Raw genomic sequence first — 23,074 nt, forward strand, 5'->3', positions numbered from 1 at the left:
CTACTTCGAATACCAAGAACCTATTCAGTGAATAGTTACCGTATAATAAACTCCTTCTACCCTACGATGTCCCGATTAAATACAAGGCATGGATCTCGTGTCAAGCCTATCTAATTCAATCACTTGCTTACCATTTACTATGCTTAGTTCTATGCAAATTAGAAACTCCTTTCTAATTTCATTCACTCTGGCCAGAGATTCCCGAACTAGCATAAGTGGATCAACCTTGAACATTCGCTTCCTTCACTGGAAGGGGTAGATCCTTTATTGATCATACACTATCTTCGTGTACAAATTCCTATACCCAGTAGAGCCCTAATAATTGTCCCTGGAGACTAAGAACTAAACCAAAGCATAGTTCAGTGTACACAAGATGACTATGATAACCTCAAGTCTAAGGATACTTGTACAACTATCACTATTTGAACAACTGCTGACACGTGAGTGAACTCCATCAGTTGTTCAGCTGTGCGAGTCATGTTCAGTGAACTTATTCTATAATAAGCACCTACATACTAGCTATAGTATCACCACACAAATGTCTATGAGAACAGACATCCTTCATAATGAAGCAAGCATAGTATGTACCGATCTTTGCGGATTATTAATTACCAGTTAGTAATCCTATGATCAGGAACTATTTAAGTTTAGAGTTATCATCTTTTAGGTCTCACTATTATGATCTCATCATAATCCATAAAAAGCTTTACTCTAAACTATGGTATATCTTATTTAAACACTTAAATAGATAAAGCCCGTAACAAAAACAAAACAAGTCTTTTATTAATATCAATGAAATCAAAACAGATTACACAGGAAGTTATTCCTAAATCCTAATACATGATTGGACTTAGGACATATTCCTTTCAATCTCCCACTTGTACTAAAGCCAATCACTCTGGTATCTCATACCCATCTAATCTTTATGACGATCAAAGTGACTTTCAGAAAGTAGCTTTGTGAGTGGGTCTGCTAGGTTGTTATGTGTGTCAATTCTAATTCAATACAATATAAGAAATATTAGCGCGCTCCCACTAACCCTTTTGTAGACGCATGGTTCATCTACGTTTTTGATAAAATCAAACTCTTTGATTGTCTTATCAAAACGAATGTTCCATCTTTTGAGAAGCTTGCTTTAAACCACATATGGTTAGCAGTAGCTTACACACTAGGTTTTCATTTCCCTTGGAAAGAAAAACCATCTGGCTAATTGCCAAATCTCATAGAGGTAGTAAGCAGCAATCGCAAGCAAAATCCGAACTGATTTTAACAGGGCTACAGGTAAAAGGTTTCATCAAAGTCAATCCATTGCCTTTGTTTGAATCCTTTTTCCACATGCCTGGCCTTATAGGTCTCCACCTGGCCATCTGCTATAATCTATCTTTTGTATATCGTATACATAGATTCCATTCTGGATTTCATGGCACTATGCCATTTCTCTGAGTCAACACTACTCATAGCCTCATTATAGGTCACAGGGTCGTCATCATCAATGATCGACAACTCATTGTCATTCTCAATGACAAGGCCATATTACCTCTCAGGTTGGCGAGACACTCTCCCTGACCTATGAATGGGTTGTTCCAGAAAAGGTTGTTCAGTCAAAACAGGTGTTTCCACTTGATCCGTAGCAGTTTGTGCTTCTTGAACTTTATCAAGTTCAATTTTGCTCCCACTGTTTCCTTCAAGGATAAACTCCTTTTCCAAGAAGGTAGCATGTCTAGAGACAAACACCCGATGATCGGTGTAAAAGTAATACCCTAAAGTCTCTTTAGGATATCCCACAAAACTACATTTTACGGATCGATATTCCAGCTTATCTCGGTCAACTTACTTGACATAAGCTGGACATCCCCAAATCTTAACGTGTTTAAGACTCGGTTTCCTTTCTTTCCATATCTCATACGGAGTTTGAGGAACAGATTTGGAAGGCACCTTATTCAGTAAATATGCTGAGGTTTCCAATGCATAAACCCATAGGAATACTGGAAGATTCTCATAGCTCATCATGGACCGAACTATGTCTAACAAAGTTTGATTTCTCCTTTCAGATACCAATCTGGAGGAGTCCACTGGGAGACTATACCATTTAATTTGAGATAATCCAGAAACTATCCATTAAAGTATTCACCACCTCGATCTGATCGAAGAGTTATAATACTATGTTTGGTTGTTTCTCCACTTCATACTTATACTCTTTGAACTTTTCAAAGGCTTCAGACTTGTGTTTCATCAAACACATATCTGAATCTAGATCTATCATCTATGAAAGTAATGAAGTATGAAAATCCACCCATGGCTTGCTTAGACATTGGTCCACATACATCTGTGTGTACCATTCCTAGCAAATTTGCAGTCCTCTCTCCATGTATACTAAATGGAGACTGCAGTGCCACAATAAAGTGAGATTTTCATCATCCCTTTTCTTTTATTACTTTGTTCAATCTGAAGTAAATTATGTCACATATATACAGACCATTATTTAAAGCACCACGTCCATAAAGAATATTATCTCTAAGAATAGAACATTCATTATTCTCAATAATAAATGAAAATCCAGACAAGTCTAACATGGGAATAATATTCCTCACAATCGAGGGAACAAAATAACAATTATTTAAAACAATAGTCTTGCCCGTAGGCATATGTAAATGAAATGATTCTACATCTTCAGCAGCAACTCTTGCTCCATTTCCCATCAGTAGAATCACCTCCTCTTCCTCAAGAGTCCTACTTCTCCTTGGTCCCTGCAACAAATTGCAGATTTGAGAACCACAGGCGGTATCTAATACCCAAGTAGAAATTTGATTTAATGACATATTCACTTCTATCATGAACATACCTGAATCAGAAGAGGTAGTCTCACTACCCTTCGTCTTCTTCCATTCTGCAAGGTAAACCTTGCAGTTCCTCTTCCACTGCCCCACCTTGTTACATTGAAAGCAAACAACTTTGCTCTTGGGGTCTTCAGCTTTTGGTGGAACCGGCTTTTCTTCACCTACTTTCTTCTTCTTGGAAGAGTTCCTCTTCCTTTTCTTAGGATTGGAACCTTCACCAATTAGAAGAACAGAACTCTTCTTAGGGGAAAATTCAATTCCGCAGTCTTCAACATGTTGTGGAGTTCAGGCAGGCTGACATCCAACTTATTCATGTGAAAGTTCACAATAAACTGCGAGAACGAACTCGGAAGCGATTGCAAGACCAAGTCTTGGCTCAGCTCCCCATCCATGGCAAAACCAAGTTGTCCAAGACGTTCAATCAAATTGATCATCTTAAGTACATGGTCATTCACAAATGATCCCTCAGACATCCTACAACCGAACAACTCTTTCGATATCTCATATCGAGTTGTCCTCCCCGCCATATCATACAACTCTTGTAGATGCATGAGGATAGTGTGAGCATCCATATGCTCATGTCGCTTCTGTAGCTCAATGTTCATGGAAGCTAGCATGATGCATTGAGCAACATTTACATCATCTATCCACCTACGATACACAACATGTTCATCATTATGTGCATCACTAGCAGGTTCAGTAGGCTTAGGTGAGTCAATCACGTATTCCAGCTTCTCAATCCTGAGAACAATTCTCAAGTTTCGAAGCCAGTCAGCATAATTAGGACCAGTCAATTTGTGAGCATCCAGTATGCTCCTGAGTGATAGTGCAGAAGACATAATGTATATTGTAAATCTGTAAATGATAAACACATAACAACACTTAGCAAATATTCGATTTCATTTTAAAACACTATATGAATCGGGTCTTTATTCATAAGTGGCTCCCACTAGTTTATCTAATTTATTCAACCCCCTACGTGAAAAATTAAGCATTCATAATGCTAGTGAGAATAGGGATCCTACATTCCATTACAGAACCCCGGCTGTGGCACGAACCGCCATGTAATGTTCAATAGGCATACAACTCTTGTCAATTACATCTTATGTTATTCCCTAATCAAACTTTAGCCTCTTGAATAATTGAGTCTCGGCTGTGGCACGACAAACTCAATATTCTAAGTCAAGTCTAACCCAACATTCCGTACATTTGAATCAGTCTCCAATGGCCCACGGCTGTGGCACGTACCGACCTTTAGATTCTAATTCAACGTACACATCTCTATGTAATAGACAAGTATTTTTTATTTTGAAATCAAAGCCCTCGGCTGTAGCACGAACCGACAATGATTTAAAAATAAGAACTACTTTCTATCATGTTGGAAGGCTATGACCGACACAAGCCCGTTGTGTCATTGGCCAATTACTACTTGATATTATTTAATTTTAGAGGGATTATATTACGTTACAATCATAATCATATTATAAAGAGATTCTTCCTTTTAAATTAAATATTTTAAATCAATAATCAATAATCAGATGATTCCCAGATCGGGTGGAGCATTGTCAAGAGGCGTCACTTAATAACCCTTTCTTACAGATAGAAATATGTTGTTGACAGAATCATCCTTTCTCTCATATCAAAAATTCATATTCAATTACGTGTTTTATAAACACAAGAATCTCATGATTGTATTCATAATATTATTCTTAAGGTTATGAAACAATTTCACTATACTAGGTTGTCTAACAAACGCCTTATGTTCATTTAAGTTCACCTAAATCTATCATCGCATGATGAACTAAGCATATATCACATATATAAACATGAATAAACATCAAGGTAGGCATGTTATATCATCTAGTATATTAGTCTAAGCAATATACATCTCTATGTATCACATGAAGCACTTAAAAGCAATTCAAACGATCAAAAACAGCTTTAAAACACTTCTGTTAGCTATAAACAGTTCGAAACAATTTCATAAAATATCATATAATATGCCATTAGAAGCGTCTCGAAAAGAAGAATCCAACGGCACCAAAATCGCCCAAATCTGAGCTTCCACGCGCCCTCACGCGCCGAAACAAGGTCCCCCACGCGCGGCCACGCGCACACGCGCTGTCAGGCGTGTGTCAGAACTCCGCCCACGCGCTTCACGCGCCCAGAACCCTACGCTGACGTCAGCATGACATCATCTGATGACGTCAGCATGACGTCACCAGCGCGTGTCTTCCACGCGCCGCGCATGGCACGCCAGCGCGTGAGCCCCACGCGCGCGTGGTCGACACGCGGTCCTCCCCTTTTTTTCAGCAGTCGCCATCTGTTATTCTTTCTCGAACGCCGTGCCTGACATCTCTGTACCTTTGTCTTCCGTGCATTTAACAGGTAATAGCAGCAGCAGATGTATATATATATATATACATACTAACAATTTATATATATATATATGATTATGATTATTTAATTACGAATTTAATTGCAACAACTTCAAAAATTCATAATAAATAATCTATACATCATAAAATTATGAAAAAATACCCAGACGATCTACAACACTTGTAGAACCCAGATCAACATTCAAAATTATTCTGAGAAACGATTTTCATCAGACAAAATTAATTCATGATATAACTTGTAAAAATCATAATTAATTCATACAAGCACATAAAATTCTAAAATTTTTACCACAGATCTATATGCATACAACCTATGCTCTGATACCATTGTTGGATTTTAATCGCAGCGGAGGCATGGTAAAACACTTTTACACATACAAAATCCAAATAAAAGCATATAAATCGTGGTAAAAATGTAGGGATCGATTACTAACCTTTAATTTGTGATCCAAAAGCAACGATCGGAGATCCTTAGCAGCTGCTCCTCAAACGTGAAGCACTCCACCGGTATCCACCAAGAAAAAAACGTTAAGGAGGAGGAGGAGGTGGAGAGAATTGGGTTTTTCTAAAAATTGGGGTTTCGGGTTAGAATAAAAATAGGGTTTATAATAGTATATTTATAGGCAAAATTTTCAGCTGAAATTTTCCCATAAATATTATTATTATTATCCCATTTATTATTCTCATTAATAATTAAAACACCTTTTAATTATTAATCCTTTTTCTAAACACTTTAGAAATAATTCTCTCTCTTGATTTAATTTCCAAAAATTAAATCCTTTAATTAATAATATTAAAAACTTTTCTTAATTAATTTATAATCAATTAAATCTCATTTAATCAATTATTAAATTTGCCAATTAATTAATTATTTTATAAATAAATAATTATTAGCCATTATTAATTAATTCCTCCACCATTAAATCATTCTCTTTTTATGGTGTGACCCTGTAGGTTCAATATTAAGCTGGTAGTAGAAATAAATAATAATAAAACTATTTTATCATTATTTATATAAATTCTCTAATTTATTAAATATGATTAATTAATTAATCATATTTATTCTACATCGTGAGGGATACTTCTCAGCATATCGCGACTATCCGGATAATACGAATTCACTGCTTATAATACCAAGAACCTATTCAGTGAATAGTTACCGTACAATAAACTCCTTCTACCCTACAATGTCCTGATTAAATACAAGGCATGGATCTCGTGTCAAACCTATCTAATTCAATCACTTGCTTACCATTTACTATGCTTAGTTCTATGCAAATTAGAAACTCCTTTCTAATTTCATTCACTCTGGCCAGAGATTCCTGAACTAGCATAAGTGGATCAGCCTTGAACATTCGCTTCCTTCACTGGAAGGGGTAGATCCTTTATTGATCATACACTATCTTCTTGTACAAATTCCTATACCCAGTAGAGCCCTAATAATTGTCCCTGAAGACTAAGAACTAAACAAAAGCATAGTTCAGTGTACACAAGATGACTATGATGACCTCAAGTCTAAGGATACTTGTACAACTATCACTATGTGAACAACTGATGACACGTGAGTGAACTCCATCAGTTGTTCAGCTGTGCGAGTCATGTTCAGTGAACTTATTCTATAATAAGCACCTACATACTAGCTATAGTGTCACCACACAAATGTCTATGAGAACAGACATCCTTCATAATGAAGCAAGCATAGTATGTACCGATCTTTGCGGATTATTAATTACCAGTTAGTAATCCTATGATCAGGAACTATTTAAGTTTAGAGTTATCATCTTTTAGGTCTCACTATTATGATCACATCATAATCCATAAAAAGCTTTACTCTAAACTATGGTATATCTTATTTAAACACTTAAATAGATAAAGCCCGTAACAAAAACAAAACAAGTCTTTTATTAATATCAATGAAATCAAAACAGATTACACAAGAAGTTATTCCTAAATCCTAATACATGATTGGACTTAGGACATATTCCTTTCAATAACATCATGCTTGTTTTACAAACACTTTGCTAATAAAACTTTTATTACTAGTTATTTTTTCCAAAATTTATGGGTTAAATGCTAAGTATGGTTGCTTTTACTAATTGCATAATAGAGATAAACTAATAACTACGTAATAAAAACGACACAAAAAATTATTGACATGGAAAACCCGTAAATGGGAAAAAATTGCGGGTGTGATTGATTACCCAACCTATATGTATTCTACTAGATATTTGAGGATGATTATAAGGTGTTTTACATGGTACATTGCATTGATCACAAGACATGTCTAATTCTATTATTTTATTTGTAAGCTTTGTTATTGGTTGATGTATTTCTGTGTGTTCCAAGCTGTTCTACTCGATGAAAGAGGCTAGCTTAAATTATATTTTTTTGCGGTGTGTCTTTATGTGTTGTGTTCTTCCCTCTCTTATCTTCTAGTTTATTTTATTGTTTTTCTCTAACCTCTCTTCATTTTTCTCCCACTTTGAATTATGGTTATTATCTCGCTACATTACTTGACTGGTTCTCCTCCAAAATCGGAACTTGGCTTGACAGAGTCTACTGGTTCTTCTCGCTATTGACATTATGTTTGTTGCCGTGCAAGACGCCTTCTTACTCCTCCCATCTTGACTCGTCCCCCGCTAGCTTATTGTCTATATGTCGATCTCGTCTTGTCATGACAGAAAATCCTCAAATAACACTAGCTTAAAATCGTGTTATATGCTGATTTTTTCTGACATTACCTACTTTTTTAAATATAACTTGAATTACAATTTTAAAGATACAAAATTTATTTATTCAAAATCTTTAAATGAAATTATTTGATAATTGTTGTAAAGACATGCTTGTATTATAACAAGACTAAATCAATCTGACAGCCCTAAGAATTAGTTGTATGATAATCTAAATCTATATTTTGTACTATATTACCTAAGTCAATAAAAAAATCAAAGATTAGACTGGAGTATTTTTCGATAAACAGTCTCAAGCCTAAGAATAAACTCTGAAAGAAGATAAAAAAAGATCATGCCTCAGAGAAATTGTGAAGAAGCTTGGAGTTGAATAAATCTGTTTTGGGAAAGATATTCTAAGTCAAGATATCTACAAGTCATAGATCAAGTCATATAGAGAAGTCATTCGAGAACTCCAGAATGACTTATCGAGAATTCCAAAATAGCTTATAGAGAAGTTTCAGAGATATCGACAAGCCAAATGAAGACATGAAGATTGGAGATATCGACAAGTCATAGATCAAGTCATATAGAGAAGTCATTCGAGAACTCAAGAATGACTTATCGAGAATTCAAAAATAGCTTTTAGAGAAGTTTCAGAGATATCGACAAGCCAAATGAAGACATGAAGATTGGAGATATCGACAAGTCATTTTTGCATTAGAGAACTAAGAGATATCGACAAGCTAAATGAAGACATCAAGATTGGAGATATCGACAAGTTAAATTCTCATTAGAGATCTCATAGATATCGACAAGTCAAAATACTTATAGAGATCTCAGAGATATCGAAAATCATTTCTACATACAAAAATTTGGAAACCTCGACAAGCCAAGTTCATTTATAGAGAACTCAGAGATCTCGACAAGTCAAAACACTTATTGAGAACTAAGAGATCTCGATAAGCCATTATACTTATCGAGATGTTAGTTCCCTATAGTTCAAAGTGGAGATCTCGATATAAACCTCAAGTACAGAATGCAGACTAGTTAAAAATCCAAGATTATCAATCAACAAACAAATCAATCACTGATTTGAAATGTCTACAAAAGCAGCTTGAAGAGTACAAGATCAAATGATGATTCAAGCGGTTTATACTGGGTATGTTGTGCATATGTTGTGTACTTGATGATTTCATAAACAAAACATCTAAGTAGATTTTACTTAGTGAAATAATGTAGCACTCGACGGATAAGAATTATAGTCCCGACGGATAACTCATTATAGTCCCGACGGATGATGACTTATTATCCATCAAGTGAGTAGCTTATGTAATAATGAGTCTGTAGCACAGTTTTGTATACATCTTTGTATAGATTCTGTAGTAACCTATAAGTCATGTTGACTTTAACTAGATATGCAGAATAGGTTGATTAATTGTATATAAATGATGTCTTGTAATTCTGCATAAGTGAAATGAAGTTAAGTGCCAAATCAGCTACCGACGGATGATTAACAAAGCCATTGACGGATGATCAAATGACTATCAACGGATGTTTAATATAGCAGTCGACGGATGATCAATGAAGCCATCAACGGATGTTCATAAAGTCGACGGATGATCATATATCCAATGAATATTCATAAAGTCCAACGGATGATCATATAAAGAATTCAAACAGCAGTTGAACAGTGACAACAGGGCACAGGCGTCGAGACGTATACAAATCTACTGTGGAAGCCCATTAACTGGGTAATAGAGGATGAAAAGTAGCAACGCTTAAGACTGATAGTTTTTATATTTATTCAGTCTTTTTGACTTTGTAATCTTGGTAATATATAAACCAAGAACGTAGCAAATAGAAATAAGAGAGGTATATGAGCGCATAGATACGCAACCCGACGTAACCTATATGGAGCAACCAAGAAGGGTTATAGAGTGAAAAGGAACGAGTGCTTAGGAGAAGGGTTATCAAACTAGTAAGAGTTTGATGGTAGAACCACAATGTGGGAAAATTGACTTGAGAGTTAGAAAGTGCAATACTAAGAAAGTATCCCTATTTATTTCTATCTGATTCCGGGACGGAATCCTTTTAAGGAGGGGAGACTGTAATAACCCCAATTTTTGGAAATTTTTGAAACCCTTATGAATAGTGTTTTTGCTGAATGAGAAAACTGTTCATGCCACGCTATGTAGGGGTTCTGTTATTGATCTTATGGGATATTATTAGTACTCTATGTGGTATATAAGTGTATGTAAAGATCGTCAGAATCCAATTCTGAACACTTGGATTTTTCCCGGAAATCCACTAGATACGGAAAGAATTGAGAAAAAGGTAACAGGATAAAAGGATTTAAATTAAAGGATTATAGGAGAGGATCATAAAAGGAATACAATATATTGAGAAAGGTTAAGGAAACCTAAGTAATAAGATCCCGGGTATGATCCCTCAAACGATAAACAAGAACGAAAGATAAGCGAACCGTAAAACAAATAAGTGACCAAGAGACAAGCTTGTACAAGAAGCCAGGGACTGTGACATCATCAAACCACAAGGTGTGGACAAGTGGGAGCATTATGACATGTGCAAGGTGACATAAGCATGACATGGGAAGGAAGGAGGTGTGGTGGCTTTGTAACCACACAAATTCAAGGGCAAGAAGGTAATTGACTAAAACAAGCACAAAAACCAAGCAACCAAGCCAAGTAAAATCATTTTCATCAAAAATCAAAAGCAACCAAGGCTTTGTTCTTCATTGCTCACGGCTTTTCACTATTCAAAAGGCAAGAGAAATTCAAAATCAAAGATCCAAGCTTCCTAAATTGGTAAGATAATTCCCTAATCATCTTCATGCTTAGTTAGGACTATATCATGAGTTTAAGCCATTAATTCTTTCTCAATCTTCTTCATTTAATCAAAGAAGAAGACAATGAATAGTGTTTTCAAGTTTTTTTAACTTGAACTTTTCTTGGTTTTCTTGAAGATCCAAGCATTCTTAAGACTTCTCCAAGCTTCTTAAGGCTTCCTAGCTCCACCCACCACTTCAAGGAAGGTATACCATCTCCAAACCCTAGATTCCTATATATTATAAGATGATTTTGATTAGTGGGTTGATATTGTAGCTTGTTGTTATGCTTTAGAGGTTGGGATTTGGAATGGTAGTGAAATGGAATGGTAATTGTTGTGGTTTTGATTTAAAGGAACTTAAGTATGATTAAAGTTAAGTTTAAGCATAAGTATGAATGATTAAATTGAATTGGTTGGGGTTGTTATGATGTGATAAGGATGGATGTTGGTTGTATGTTGGATTTGAGGTTGGTTTGTGGTTGGTTTTGTATGGTTTAAAATTTGGAAATCGCGTAAACATAGCCGTCGTAACGTCCGATTTTCTTTGGACTGTTTTTGTGCATAGCATTAGGACCCGAGAACCCCCTGCTAGATTATGACCATTGCCATGTCTAGATAGCTCGTGTTACGAGCTTCGTTTTGATATGTAGTTCGTTCGATTCCGATGCACGGTTTAGGAGAAACGACCGTTTCAAGTAACGGCGTTTCGCGAACGAAACATTTCCCCTCGCCTTACTTTGAAACATAGGTTAAAGACCAAAAAGGACTAATTGAAGTATGAAACATTTATGGTAAGTGTGTTAGGCAGTTGGTAAGACACTCGCGAAGGAATCGCCTTAAAACTCGTAAAGGTTAAATTATTAAAAATGGTGGAGCCGAGGGTACCCGAGTGACTTAAGCGAATCAGTGAGCGCAAAACGAGCGTTAGAGTCTAAGTTAGTTAAAGTATAGATTTACAAGTGACTTTGGTTTAATTCCAACTTACTTGTTGCTTATAAGTTACCAGACTCGTCCCGAGCCATTCGTAACCCCCAGTCGCTCAGGCAAGTTTTCTACCCGTTATACTGTTGCTGTGATGTAAATATATGTATATGCATTATCTTGTGATATTGCATGATTGTTATTAGCAAATTTTGCGATATATTGGAGCATGCTAATATGGTATATATGCATGTCTGTTTCGTAATCTGGTTATCTATCTGTTGATTTCAATGCTTATAGTTGCATAATACCTAGGCTAGAAATAAGCAAGTAGTTGCGTATACCCTTAGTATAGGGGATAAAAGGTGAACATATTTCTAAACCGGGAGTCGATGTTCCCGAGTATATTATATATATATATATATTTATATATATATATATGGATATAGTTTTTAAAACTATTAATCGAATAAGGTTTATTCGATAACTTTAACTTTATTTTATTATTGAATATTATTTTGAATATTCATTCGAGTACTTATGACTCCTTTTACTTTATTAATGAATATTATTTTGAATATTATTCGAAGGCGTATGACTCCTTTTATTTATTTATCTGAATATTATTTGAATATTCATTCGAAGGCTTATGACTCAGTTTATATTATTTAATGAATATTATTTGAATATTCATTTGAGGATCTATGACTCCGATTATTTGCTGAAATATATTCTTTATTTTATTAAAGAATAAGGTGTTAATAATCAAACTTATTTTCGATTATTCAAATAAAGATAATACTTTTATATAAGTATATCTTTGGTTATTTAATACTCGTTTAAAGTATAAATTTCAATACTTCTACTTCAATTATTTTTATAAAGATTATTCTTTATGGGAATATTATTTAATTAATAATATTCAGTCATTTTCTAAATATTCTGGGGACTGATTTACTTCATTAAATCAGCTTTACTCCAAACACTCTATAAAGTGTTTTCGAGTCTTCAAAATGATTTTTAAAAGATAGAGCGGATCCCAAAACTCATTTTTATATTTAAGATCTTCCTTTTAAAGGGGATTTAAATACTCGTTCAAAACTTGAGGGATCCGGCTCAGTGGTGTATTTTACATTCGCAACGAGGTTGCTGTTTTGAGAAAACATCTTGATTACTTGCCCATCGTTCGGGAAGTAAGTCCATCTATTGAGTCGGCATAAGCAACATGGGCTCAGTGGGCGTCCATGATAGTGTAAGTGGCTCAGTGGGAGTCCATCAAATGCATAAGTGGCTGAGTGGCAGTCCAGCATAAGGTCCTAATTATGACCAGGGTGATGACCAGTGGGGAATTCGTCCATCTACTAGTAGAAAAGGTTACTTATGGGTATCTTTGCCTGATCAGCAAGATATCTGGTTTATGCCAAAGGTTTTCTTTTCCTTCCAAATTCATTGGATATTGCAACTCTGTTCATACTTTACATAACAGAGGTTCCAGGAAATGTTTTAGAGATATATATATGTGGATATATATATATCGGAACTAAATAAAGTATCTCATAACTTTTTCATTCAATAATATTTCAAAGATTGAATCTATTCAAATCTTGTCTTGTAGTCTCATCTATGTGATGAACTTTTGAAACTGTTTATAACTTGAACGGTGGTAGTTCAAGTAGTATTGGGAAAGATATAAGTATATTGGGGTATTTGGTAACCTCATCTTTTAAACTTATATCTAGTTAATAATTGTCTTATGAATGACAAAGATTTTCAGAAAAACGTTGAGACAAGGTTAGATGTATGAGATCACCTTGCAACGATATTTTTTTTATACAGTTATACACTGGGACTTTGTGTATATTATGCATGGAAGAGGACTTCCAATATTTTGAAAAGTATATATGTATATATACTGAACATTTTGCGACTTCATCGCATTAAGATATCAAACTTGGTTCATTTCTTTTGACCAAGACTTTCATGAGTATTATGAGTAGGCTCATATATTGTAAATCATTATACATATTATTTTGGTGGGCTTGCTGCTCACCCTTGCTTTATTTCTTCATCACACAACAACAGTTAGGAAAGATGGCCAGACTCCAGCAGACCCAGCGCAAGCGCGTGGGAAGCGTCCCGCGTCTTCCCGTTGATGTTGTAGCTGCTATAGCTGCAGAGGTAGATCTATTGTAGATCAGACCATCTACTTTTGAGAATCAATTATGTATAATTATAACTTGTGGCAGATAATGGCAATTAACTGTAAATTTATCAAGTAATCATTTTGGGTTGTAATAACTTTTAAATTGTGGATTCAAAGACTTGTACTTATTTAAATTTCATCTCTGAGACTATAACGGGTTGTGGTGTGTGTTAGTGTGGGGTCACAGCATAAGGTTATTATTATTAATTAAGTGAAGTGATATTGTGGAAAGAAAGACCGTGACGACCCGGATCCTCGACCCCGGATCTGGGGGTGTTACAGAAATGGTATCAGAGCTAAGCGTTATAAACCTCAGAGATGATGTGACGTTAAGATAATAAGTTCACTAAGATAATAAGAACTCTTGCCAAGTTCATAGTCGGACTACCTAACGTAGTACTGACAGTTAAAACCCTTATGGGAACCCTTATAAATGTAGCGATAGAAGCGTAGTTCGTTATCGTATATGGTAGCGGGACTCCGAACCCTGAGGTTGAGAAGCAACAGCGCGATGATGTTTTATTACTTATTGGAGATCAGATTATGGATCCGATAGAGCGTCCTAACGCAGGACCGGATGATGTGGATATTGAGGATGTAGCGGTTGAGGATGTTGTCCTAGAAGGGATTGTTGCTGAGGAGGATCCCGTGGAGGATCCTGACAAGAATGAATAAAGGACCACTGAGGAATTTATGACCATGGTTAGGGCAACTCCCAGAGGTAGGATTGGCCGGTCACTACCGGAGGTTCGTTCAGGTTTGTAAAGATAGTAGCCCCTTTAACGCGGCTTACTCGTAAGACTGAGAAGTTCGAATGGACAGAGAAATGCGAGAACAACTTTCAAGAACTGAAGCAAAGATTGGTGACGGCCCCTATGTTGGCGTTGCCGGATGGAAAATGAGATTTTGTGAAGTGTAGTGACGCTTCGCATAAGGAATTAGGGTGCTTCTTATACAGCACAGTAAGGAAATCGCGTATGCGTCAAGAAAATTAAGGGAATATAAAATTTGATATCCCCACCCATGAGCTTGGGCTCGTGGCAATAGTTTTACCCTAAAGATTGGAGGCACTACTTGTATGGAGAGAAGTGCGAGAATTACCTAAGCCATAAGTGCTCTAGTACATTTTCACGTAGAAAGAGCTCAACATATGCCAGAGGAGGCAGTTAGAGCTAATCAAGAATAATGATTGGGAGATTCTTTATCATTCGGGGAAAGCCAATGTGGTGGCTGATGCCCTTAGTAAAAAGGAGAGACTCAAGATGATAATGTCTTTGGGAGAGTTTATAAGAGATTTTGGAAATAGTAGTGAAGGTAACCGGAGCCGGTACCGAAAAGCTGTTTGAGATTGCAATAGAGACCGAATTATTGGAAAAGAGCATACGGTGCCAGAGAAAGGTGATGAATGAAGGCAGAGAGCCAACAAATAAATATGAGATTAATACCGAGAAAGATGATAAGGGAATAATGAGGTATTCCTATAGAATTTGGATTCCAAATGTTCAAGAGCTTAAAGATGAGATCTTAGATGAAAGTCATAGTTCAAGGAATAAGATTAAGGGCAAACCCTGAATGTGATAGTCAGGGAGGACGCCATCAAGATAGAAGGAATCCATAACATAATGAAGTGGAAAATGAGGATTTTAACGTATAAGATAACCCCAAGTATGGGGAGTAGGAAGAAATATTTAGACTGAGAAAAACAAAAGTCGAGCGAGATAAGGAGACCCGAGACGGTACTCCTATACGGAAATTCATGGACCTGTCTAAAAAAAACTTAGACTATTATCCCCAACCACCACCTTGAGGAAACAATGCGGTAGGAAATTCTTTCATGACCTTTAAGTCGCTAAGCTCTCAGAGTTCCAAGGAATAAGCTAACCCAGCCGAGGCAAGAGCCTGGCTAAAGAAAATATAGGAATCATTTGAGATTCTGAATGATTGACGAATCACAAAAGAGTGTTTTTGTCACTTACCCTCCTAAGAGAGAGACCACCCACTGGTGAAAGACCAAGGAAGGCACGGAGCAAGAGATTATAATAAACTGATTTAAGTTCAGTCAATTGTTTTCGGGAAAGTAATTCCCAAAGATAAGGAGATAGTGTAAAAGCTTTGGAGCTAGAACAAAAGTGGATGAGTATGATGAATTATGAATCTAAGTTGTAAAAGTTATCAAGATTCGTTCTGAGGACACGAATCCAGAATGACGGGATATTTGAAATCAATGCTTATGTTGTGTTGGTTCATGAAATAATGATAAGAGAAAGGAAAATAAAAAGGAATTGAAGTGGAAAGGAATATAGAGGCAATAGAGTTTGAGGAATGATAAAGGAATTGGGTATGAGGAAACCCTAAAGACTCGTAGCAATAGAAATAGAAAAAGTATGTAATCATCAGGATGAGGGTGATTCACCATGAGTTAAAATTGCTGGGTGAAGGCATAAGAGATACATATATTTTATCCCCTATAAGTTGGGAGGATTTGAGGGAAACTTGAGATAGTTCGAAGGTTAAATATGAGACGCGGATAGACTGAGGAGACAAGGAAGTAAGAAATTAGGAAAATGGGATGAAGGAAGTGACCTTCAAGAATATGAAGTGTAAGACCGGTGGCTTGATACCCAGAAAGGGAGACGCCAGATATGAAAGATATCCCAACATTGAGGTGACTGTTGAGATAAACAACAAAAGTAAATAAGGAATTATTAAGAAGAAGTTCACGTTGAACACGACCAATATCTTCCAGAACATCCATGTTATCGTTACCAGATTAGGCAAGAAAAGCGGATAACCGTTGTTATCTTTTGGAGGCCATTTTGATTAACCTCATTTTGAATACAGATGTTATTGTGAAACTAGGCATATATTATCGAGGTGGGAATGATTAAATAAGACACCCATATCAGGGATATATGACTTTATTTATCCATGGAAGGATGCAGGTACCTTTTACAGGTGGAATTAAGGATAGAACATCGGTAACTTAAAATGAATCCTAGGGGAATGCATAAAGGTTGGCATTTCACCCTTAATAGGGATAGTATGAGTTTTGACAGTATGAATTGGAAAGGGTTAAGGTAGTAACAACCTTTAAGGATCAATGGAGAAATTTTTTTCAGAAGTATATAGACTATGATTCTGGTATTAGTAAATGGTATTTTGATATGCCCTGTATCTAGGGAATACAGGAAGAACGATTGAAGGATAACCTTAGAGGTTTACAAGGAGAAAGGTAATATTCAAAATTCTCAAGAATAAAAATGTTGATAAAGGAAATATGACATAATTATAATGATGCCAAGGGGGGTACGTGTTAAACCACGAGAAAGTATGGATCGAACCAGTAAAGGTCGAAATTATTCAGGGCAATTAGGACTTAAGATAAAAAGATGTTCTAAGTATGATTGAGAGTCAGTCGTGACAGTGATTAACCTCTAAAGACTGAGGCAATAACTTATGGAAAACATCTTCACATAAGCTGTGATTGAAATGAGGTAGAAAATTATTTGGAGGTGGTTAAAATGACATTGACTGTAAGGAAATTTTACTATCAGGAAAGGCCAAAGAGGTGGCCGACACTTTAAAGGTAAGATGATAATTATAGGCGCTTGTGCCAAAAGAATACAGTGATGATGGTTAAAGCTGTGAAGGTTGTATTATGGTTTGGAAGATTGACATTCCTTCTGATGACTGTACAATACCCAACCGTAATAATAGTTGGTAAAGGTTTAATTCGTGTAATCGCCATGAACGGGCTATCTATCTTAGAAGGTCCTATCTTGAGAATAATCCAGGACCATATTTCAAAAAGGACTAAACGAACCTTTAAGTTAAGTCTTCTATTGAAGGCATATGATTAAGAATGGTATTAACCTGCTATCGGTGCTTTGATTGAAACTCTTCTGCAATTTTATATGCTTCATGTCATGTATGTATGTCAGGATCAGGAGTGTTCTTCATGAATCATGAATGGTGATTATGTTACCTCCTTAGAATGATTTGATATGACATGGATAGACTCCGTATGGTTAGCTATTAAGACTTCATGGAAAATGAATGACTACAGTAGGTCAGTGGTGGACCATAGTAAGGCAGCAATGATTCTGCGAGTAATGAGCTGATTACAACCGTGAGAGTTGTATTGGAATGGGTGTTGAGATTGAGTACCACTAATCGGGTCGTGGTAGTGTATAAGTTATCATTGATAGACTAATTAAGTAGAGTATCTACCTAGTGAATTATTATTCTTTCTTATCAATAGAGAGTCGTATTATTATACGAGGAAGGTTGCGGTGCAAGCATAGAATTCAAGTAACGATGATGTCTAGAATGAGATCCCAGATTCGATTTTCGATGTCGAGGGAGTTCCAAAGGTAATTGTGTATAAGCTCGAGGAAGAGCATGGGTCCATAGAATGATGGACGGGATAGCGAAAATATTTAGGCACGTGAAATGCGATGCTATAACACTTGATGTTGATATAAATATATATATGTTTTGTTCTTCTATGACAAACCTCTATAGTTCAGAGGTAGATTCCAAGCCAGATATTTTATGGCAATAAATTTTTTTATGAATATACAATTCTCTTCAATTCGTTCTTTTCTCTTCTTTCATTTCATATAAACTGAGAAGAACAACCCTTCCAGAAGGGGAGGTATTGCCGAATGACTATCTATCTGTGTGATAGAAGCCTAGTACGATACCATCTATTGTTTAATTGCTTGTCAAGTACTAAAGGCTGGCCACCTTCTGTACTAACTATGCGATATAACAAGTGTTCATGATCATAGTGATCTCTCAACAAATTCCTTTACTTCTATTTGATTGATCAAATTTTGGAAAATAGAAACAACTGAAAAAGGAGTAATAAAGTGGTGGTAGTATGCGGAATGGAAACACATTCGTGATACTAAGGTTGACGTGGTTATTAAAAGGTTATAGAACGCTAACGAGCAAAAGTATAACCAGTATAATATTAGGAACGGGAGGTAGTAGCAATTACGAACTGAAAAAGAATGGGTATTGAGAAGCAGAAGCTCTAATGCTAAAAGCAATAATGAGAGTCTGTGCAATAGACTTGAAAGAATTTGGAATGATCACTTAATTCGGATTGAGTTATCTTACGACAATAGATCATATGTCATTATCGAGATGTCGCCTTATGAGATCCTTGAGGGAAGACAATGTCGATCTCCCTTATGTTAGGATGAAGTTGTAGAGCGCAAGATGCTCGGACCCGCAGTAGTCCAAAGGACCAAGGATATGATAGATCTAATCAGAGGACGGCTGGTAGTAGCCCAAGATGGACATGATAAGTATGTTGATTTGACACGGAAGGATAAAGAGTATGAAATAGGGGACCTAGTAATGATATAGGTATCCCTTGGAAAGGATTGATGAGGTTCGGAAAGAAAGGAAAGCTAAGTCTACAATTTGTTGGACCCTTGGATATATTAAGACGTTTGGGAAGTTAGCATATGAGCTAGCCCTAACCCCGAACATGTAGCAGGTCGTAACGTGTTTCACGTATCAATGTTAAGGAAGTGTAATTCAGATGCCAGATAAATAGAGGCATATGAGCGCATAGATACGCAACCCGACGTAACCTATATGGAGCAACCAAGAAGGGTTATAGAGTGAAAAGGAACGAGTGCTTAGGAGAAGGGTTATCAAACTAGTAAGAGTTTGATGGTAGAACCACAATGTGGGAAAATTGACTTGAGAGTTAGAAAGTGCAATACTAAGAAAGTATCCCTATTTATTTCTATCTGATTCCGGGACGGAATCCTTTTAAGGAGGGGAGACTGTAATAACCCCAATTTTTGGAAATTTTTGAAACCCTTATGAATAGTGTTTTTGCTGAATGAGAAAACTGTTCATGCCACGCTATGTAGGGGTTCTGTTATTGATCTTATGGGATATTATTAGTACTCTATGTGGTATATAAGTGTATGTAAAGATCGTCAGAATCCAATTCTGAACACTTGGATTTTTCCCGGAAATCCACTAGATACGGAAAGAATTGAGAAAAAGGTAACAGGATAAAAGGATTTAAATTAAAGGATTATAGGAGAGGATCATAAAAGGAATACAATATATTGAGAAAGGTTAAGGAAACCTAAGTAATAAGATCCCGGGTATGATCCCTCAAACGATAAACAAGAACGAAAGATAAGCGAACCGTAAAACAAATAAGTGACCAAGAGACAAGCTTGTACAAGAAGCCAGGGACTGTGACATCATCAAACCACAAGGTGTGGACAAGTGGGAGCATTATGACATGTGCAAGGTGACATAAGCATGACATGGGAAGGAAGGAGGTGTGGTGGCTTTGTAACCACACAAATTCAAGGGCAAGAAGGTAATTGACTAAAACAAGCACAAAAACCAAGCAACCAAGCCAAGTAAAATCATTTTCATCAAAAATCAAAAGCAACCAAGGCTTTGTTCTTCATTGCTCACGGCTTTTCACTATTCAAAAGGCAAGAGAAATTCAAAATCAAAGATCCAAGCTTCCTAAATTGGTAAGATAATTCCCTAATCATCTTCATGCTTAGTTAGGACTATATCATGAGTTTAAGCCATTAATTCTTTCTCAATCTTCTTCATTTAATCAAAGAAGAAGACAATGAATAGTGTTTTCAAGTTTTTTTAACTTGAACTTTTCTTGGTTTTCTTGAAGATCCAAGCATTCTTAAGACTTCTCCAAGCTTCTTAAGGCTTCCTAGCTCCACCCACCACTTCAAGGAAGGTATACCATCTCCAAACCCTAGATTCCTATATATTATAAGATGATTTTGATTAGTGGGTTGATATTGTAGCTTGTTGTTATGCTTTAGAGGTTGGGATTTGGAATGGTAGTGAAATGGAATGGTAATTGTTGTGGTTTTGATTTAAAGGAACTTAAGTATGATTAAAGTTAAGTTTAAGCATAAGTATGAATGATTAAATTGAATTGGTTGGGGTTGTTATGATGTGATAAGGATGGATGTTGGTTGTATGTTGGATTTGAGGTTGGTTTGTGGTTGGTTTTGTATGGTTTAAAATTTGGAAATCGCGTAAACATAGCCGTCGTAACGTCCGATTTTCTTTGGACTGTTTTTGTGCATAGCATTAGGACCCGAGAACCCCCTGCTAGATTATGACCATTGCCATGTCTAGATAGCTCATGTTACGAGCTTCGTTTTGATATGTAGTTCGTTCGATTCCGATGCACGGTTTAGGAGAAACGACCGTTTCAAGTAACGGCGTTTCGCGAACGAAACATTTCCCCTCGCCTTACTTTGAAACATAGGTTAAAGACCAAAAAGGACTAATTGAAGTATGAAACATTTATGGTAAGTGTGTTAGGCAGTTGGTAAGACACTCGCGAAGGAATCGCCTTAAAACTCGTAAAGGTTAAATTATTAAAAATGGTGGAGCCGAGGGTACCCGAGTGACTTAAGCGAATCAGTGAGCGCAAAACGAGCGTTAGAGTCTAAGTTAGTTAAAGTATAGATTTACAAGTGACTTTGGTTTAATTCCAACTTACTTGTTGCTTATAGGTTACCAGACTCGTCCCGAGCCATTCGTAACCCCCAGTCGCTCAGGCAAGTTTTCTACCCGTTATACTGTTGCTGTGATGTAAATATATGTATATGCATTATCTTGTGATATTGCATGATTGTTATTAGCAAATTTTGCGATATATTGGAGCATGCTAATATGGTATATATGCATGTCTGTTTCGTAATCTGGTTATCTATCTGTTGATTTCAATGCTTATAGTTGCATAATACCTAGGCTAGAAATAAGCAAGTAGTTGCGTATACCCTTAGTATAGGGGATAAAAGGTGAACATATTTCTAAACCGGGAGTCGATGTTCCCGAGTATATTATATATGTATATTTATTTATATATATATATATATGGATATAGTTTTTAAAACTATTAATCGAATAAGGTTTATTCGATAACTTTAACTTTATTTTATTATTGAATATTATTTTGAATATTCATTCGAGTACTTATGACTCCTTTTACTTTATTAATGAATATTATTTTGAATATTATTTTGAATATTATTCGAAGGCGTATGACTCCTTTTATTTATTTATCTGAATATTATTTGAATATTCATTCGAAGGCTTATGACTCAGTTTATATTATTTAATGAATATTATTTGAGTATTCATTTGAGGATCTATGACTCCGATTATTTGCTGAAATATATTCTTTATTTTATTAAAGAATAAGGTGTTAATAATCAAACTTATTTTCGATTATTCAAATAAAGATAATACTTTTATATAAGTATATCTTTGGTTATTTAATACTCGTTTCAAGTATAAATTTCAATACTTCTACTTCAATTATTTTTATAAAGATTATTCTTTATGGGAATATTATTTAATTAATAATATTCAGTCATTTTCTAAATATTCTGGGGACTGATTTACTTCATTAAATCAGCTTTACTCCAAACACTCTATAAAGTGTTTTCGAGTCTTCAAAATGATTTTTAAAAGATAGAGCGGATCCCAAAACTCATTTTTATATTTAAGATCTTCCTTTTAAAGGGGATTTAAATACTCGTTCAAAACTTGAGGGATCCGGCTCAGTGGTGTATTTTACATTCGCAACGAGGTTGCTGTTTTGAGAAAACATCTTGATTACTTGCCCATCGTTCGGGAAGTAAGTCCATCTATTGAGTCGGCATAAGCAACATGGGCTCAGTGGGCGTCCATGATAGTGTAAGTGGCTCAGTGGGAGTCCATCAAATGCATAAGTGGCTGAGTGGCAGTCCAGCATAAGGTCCTAATTATGACCAGGGTGATGATCAGTGGGGAATTCGTCCATCTACTAGTAGAAAAGGTTACTTATGGGTATCTTTGCCTGATCAACAAGATATCTGGTTTATGCCAAAGGTTTTCTTTTCCTTCCAAATTCATTGGATATTGCAACTCTGTTCATACTTTACATAACAGAGGTTCCAGGAAATGTTTTAGAGATATATATATGTGGATATATATATATATCGGAACTAAATAAAGTATCTCATAACTTTTTCATTCAATAATATTTCAAAGATTGAATCTATTCAAATCTTGTCTTGTAGTCTCATCTATGTGATGAACTTTTGAAACTGTTTATAACTTGAACGGTGGTAGTTCAAGTAGTATTGGGAAAGATATAAGTATATTGGGGTATTT

Source organism: Apium graveolens, chromosome 7, assembly GCF_009905375.1.
Source record: "Apium graveolens cultivar Ventura chromosome 7, ASM990537v1, whole genome shotgun sequence".
Classification (NCBI taxonomy): Eukaryota; Viridiplantae; Streptophyta; class Magnoliopsida; order Apiales; family Apiaceae; genus Apium; species Apium graveolens.